Below are 5,337 nucleotides of genomic sequence, written 5' to 3'. Positions count from 1 at the left end.
ACCCCGGACGGAGTGCCAACCCATCACAGGGCACACACACAATCACACACTACGGACAATTTTTCCAGAGATGCCAATAAACCTACCATGCATATCTTTGGACGGGGGAGGAAACTGGAGTACCCGGAGGAAACCCCCGAGGCACGGGGAGAACATGCAAACTACACACACACACAAGGCGGAGGCAGGAATCAAACCCCCAACCCTGAAGGTGTGAGGCGGACATGCTAACCACTAAGCCACCGTGACCCCCCAAGTTCATAATCATAGAGTTCATAATCTATCTTAAAAAATTTCTAACTAGGAATCTTAGCTAAAGAGTAAATCTGAGCAAGGAAAATACAACAACTTTTATCTTAGGGAGGTTGCGGGGCTAACACCATGTCTATGTGCGACTCTTTCTTTTAAGGACTGTGTTTTTGGTTGTCTAATAAAAAAATATGTGCTATTATAAGACTTCACTTTGTTTATATGTTAAGATATACTGTATACTGTATATGAAATTCCTGCACTGTTGGAGATATCTACATTTACATTGGTCACAAAAGTAAAATAATCCCTACATGATCTAATCTATATCATCTTATTAACTCACTGTCATTATTAAATATTGTATACAACACATTTCGTCTCCCTCTTTACCTTTCGGCCATTTTCTCCTCTGTTAAAGAAACTCTTAAGCCTCTTAAAAGTCACTACTCCTGACACTTTTTGACCTTATGAGCTCTATTAACTTTTATCTTTACCAGGATCTTCTCCTTAATTTTAAGTGGAATTGCCAACAAGAATTTTCTTAGAATTTTAAAATTAGGGCTCAGATTAAGCATTTAGTATTCTGAAATAATCTCTCTCCCTCTCCCCCTTTCTATCGAGCCACACATGCTGATATCAATGATCTTGACCCCTTCAAGTCTCTTCATCTGCTATGCATCTTGATGAAGTCACCCAGATGAGTAGGCTACCTTTTTTGTGGCCTGATAGCAGTTTGACTGACGTGCATGACAGGTTCTGGGTATTGCGAAAAGAAAATAGCTAGAAATAATAATAGAATAATACACAGACTAACAAGAACTCTGACTGTAGTAGAATGAGTTAGCAGAAAGTTGAAACCAAAAATAAATCGGTTAATAATAAAACTGCTTAAAAAGAATATTGGTCCCATCATTTGCTTTCCATATATAATATATATACATACATATAATCCATGTGGATCTCTTTAAAATGTGGGAACAGCCAAGGATTGTGGCATTGTCTGGGGCTGTGAGAGATGCTAGTATGCTAGCCTTGTTAGGTAAGTTCAGACAGCTGACCAGTTCTTGGCCCACCATAGCAGGGAATGTAGAGGAAGCGCCAGTGAGTGTTACGGTCCTGCAGTGCTCTGTAAACACCTGCCAGAAGCAGTTGAGGATACACAGTTCTCCTGCATTAATACTCTCTCGTGGACATTTGTGAGCTGGAATGAGGTGACATTTGCAAGGTAGCATGGAGTTTTACAGGCTCATGCTGCTTCCTATTCATTTCACAGTTGGAAAAAAATAAGAGATATCCAGGAAGTGGTTTCAGAGGAAGGCTTTGGCTAGCACGAAGATGATAAATAATGCCACCTGAGCAGGCGGTGGGAACTGGAGTGTTTCCAGCTCAACGATTTTCGTCATGAGCATTCGTCATTAGAAAGCTGAATAGACCAGAGTCCTGATTACGGAAAGTAAAACACCAGTCATAGGCGAAGGAGTTTGGGAATAACAGACTAATCTTAATGGATTCTTTGGAATTGCCCATCCTCCTCATTCTACCCACAAAAATGTTGTGATTTTATCCACATTAAGTATATACTGTAAAGGCTACCTCAGTATCTTCTGTTGTCCTACACAGGGTCACAGGGAACCTAGAATATGTCCCAGGGGACTCAAGGCACAAAGTTTGGGTCACCCTGGACAGGGTGCACAATCACACACACACTCACACACTCACCCTTTCACATATTAAGGAGAAGTGTAAGGGAATTGAACCACCAACCCTCAAAATGCTTACTGTCTAAGCCCCTGTGTCTCCAAGCAACAACATATATGAAATTAAAATCCATGAGTCATTTATTATTCATTATTCAATTCATTTAAGGGATAATACGTTTCTATTTAATGTATTTAGTTATAGATTTTTCAACTATTTTTTCTGATTAATATTAATATTAAAACCCTGAGTCTTTGCTACTTTTCCTTACATGATTTTTTTTATCTAGGAGGACAAGAAAGAAAAGCTGTTAATGTTAGTTATGGCAGTGAGGCTTGTTAAGCTGTTGATTGTTGGAAGTGATAGAAATTTGCTCCCCCACTTCAAATAGAATCATGATCTTAGTGAAAAAGTTTCCTGTTTTACTGAGCGATCTTCACTTAGATCTCACAATATACATGGCAGAGCATTCAACTCCGTTTAGCTAATCAGCAATGATGAAAACACTACTTTGTCTTTCTTTTTATAGAGTACTGAATTTTATATGACGTCATGTTTTTATGATAGCGATACATAAGGAACAGAAGGTCAGAACAAAGACATTAATGACTTAAACATACAGTCTGCATGCTGAGAAGACTTTCATAAGACTGGGAAGTCGTGGCCTAATGGTTAGAGAGTTTGACTCCTAACCATAAGGTTGGGGGTTCGAGTCTCGGGCTGGCTCACGACTGAGGTGCCCTTGAGCAAGGCACCAAACCCCCCCAACTGCTCCCCGAGCGCCGCAGCATAAATGACTGCCCACTGCTCCGGGTGTGTGTTCACGGTGTGTGTGTGTTCACTGCTGCGTGTGTGCACTTTGGATGCGCAGAGAACAAATTCTGAGTATGGGTCACCGTACTTAGCCGTATGTCACGTCACTTCACTTCACTTCCTAAACTGAAAGCTTGTTTATTGAAAATCGGTTTCATTTGCAACTTGTTAGAGTTTGTCTTAGAAATCAGCATCTAGGGGATTAGTAGTCGCATGGTAGTTACATTTCAGGTCAAATTCGAGAGCTATGGTACGTTTCAAGCCTTAATTTTCAATGCAAAATGCAAAATGCAAAAAAAAAATAATGTACATGTTTCAAAACAAAATAGCCTGCTGTTGTGTGTTGTGGAATATGTGTGTGATTCAGCTTAGTACTTGAATATATATTTAAGATAAAGTAGTTCTGAAATGATTTTTTTAATTCACAACACAATCCTTGATAGTTACAGTATGTGACAGAAAATCAACACATTATATAACCAAAGGTTTGTGGACACCTGAATTTAACACTCACATGTGTTTGATGAACATCATATCACAGATTAATTCCCCCTTTTGCTGTTATAATAGCATCCTCTCTTCCCTGGAGGCTTTTCACTAGCTTTTGAATTGTTCTTATACAGCCACAATAGTGAGATCAGACACTGATGTTGAGTGAGGAGGTCTGGGGTTCAGTCAGGGTTTAAATTCACCCCAAAGGTGTTCAGTGGGATTGTGGTGTTGAGGTCAGGGCTCTGTGCAGGATACTTGGGTTTTTCTTCCAAACTTCCTGGAGCTTACTTTCTGCATAGAGGCTACATAATAAGGTGACATTATATAAAATTGTGTGCTTCCATGTTTATAGCAACAGTTTGGGGAAGAGCCACATGTTGGTGTGATAGTCAGCTGTATAATATATCATATAATATATGATGAAAAATACAAGAGACTTTTATCATAGCAGATTTTATTTCAGTTTGTATTTACGTCACTGACACCAGACTTTTTATATTCACAGTATAAAAAATGATACAGTCACTGGCTAAGTGTGATAAGAAGAGATTATAAAAACCAACAATAATCTTGTGCAAACGGAGAAAAGCCGTTTTATTTGTCGTCGTTACTGTTGTGATAACAAGTTCAATTAATCAGATAAACAGAACTACAGCACAGCGTTAAAAGAAACGCAACTATTTGTAACTTTTTGGTTTGTAGGAATTCTTACCGAGAGACCATCTGGACCAAAATGCAGACAATGTGCAGTTTTCTGACTCTGCTTATTTTTTATGAAATTTTGCAAATGCTGATTTTTTTCATCTTCACATGTGTACGTAAATGAGTGGCGATCACCTACAGTAAGTAGTGTAAAGTGTCTCCAGATCATCTGCATTTAGTGATTTAGCCTGTGAAAAGAATAGCTCACTGAGAGCTGAAAATGTATAATGAGGAATACAAAGAAACAACATTTCTCAGAGGCTGTGCCAATTAAAATATTATTTCCCAGTGTAACAGCACCTGAAAAGGTGAAAACGTGTAGAACATTTGTAGGAAAAGTGAATTGTTTGTGATTTTAACGAAGTGTAAAAAATTGTTTGACTTTGAAACAGAGAATAAAAATATATCCACACTGTAGCAAGGTGGGGCACGATGGCTTAGTGATTAGCACGTTCGCCTCACACATCCAGGGTTGGGGGTTCGATTCCCACCTCCGCCTTGTGTGTGTGGAGTTTGCATGTTCTCCCTGTGCCTTGGGGGTTTCCTCCGGGTACTCCGGTTTCCTCCCCTGGTCCAAAGACATACATGGTAGGTTGATTGGCATCTCTGGAAAATTGTCCTTAGTGTGTGATTGCGTGTGAGTGAATGAGAGTGTGTGTGCCCTGCGATGGGTTGGCACTCCGTCCAGGGTGTATCCTGCCTCGATGCCCAATGACGCCTGAGATAGCCACAGGCTCCCCGTGACCCGAGAAGTTCGTATAAGAGGTAGAAAATGAATGAATAAATTATCAGTGTACAGTTATTGTTCCTTGAGTTTAAGAATAAAAGCAAAATTTCAGCGATTTCTCAAACCATCCTTGACTGTTGTATAACTGGTTATCTGTTGTACTGCACATGGCAATTTGAATGAAATGTCACAAGTGGTTTAGGTTAGAGCAAAGGGCAGGGGTAATGCTCACTTTATTGGTAATCCAGTTAAATCACTCTAGCTCATTAACATTCCTTTAATTGTACATTTAAGCTGACTAAACCGAGAGACTTCAGCTTCTTATAAGTAAAAACAATTAATAAAACATCAAACTATGTGCAAATTAGCTGCAGTTATGGTTATGTCCATGGAAAAACAGAGTATGTGATACGCGGCAACAACAGACCTCTTAAAATAAGCCGCAAAAGGACTCTTAGCCAGGATACCATGGAAAAAAGTGAAATAAATATATGATCAGCTCTGAATCACTTCTGCCTGTTTGCTTGTAATACACTATTAAACATGTCTAGACCTTCATTTTGAAATCTTTTTTCAATGCTGCAGTGTAGTGAGGATTATATTTCCATCTTCTGTGCTATGTGGTAGGTCAGGGTGAGTCTTGTTAAATCACA

This window comes from Tachysurus fulvidraco, chromosome 16, assembly GCF_022655615.1.
Source record: "Tachysurus fulvidraco isolate hzauxx_2018 chromosome 16, HZAU_PFXX_2.0, whole genome shotgun sequence".
Taxonomy (NCBI): domain Eukaryota; kingdom Metazoa; phylum Chordata; class Actinopteri; order Siluriformes; family Bagridae; genus Tachysurus; species Tachysurus fulvidraco.
This window is presented reverse-complemented; position numbering follows the sequence as displayed.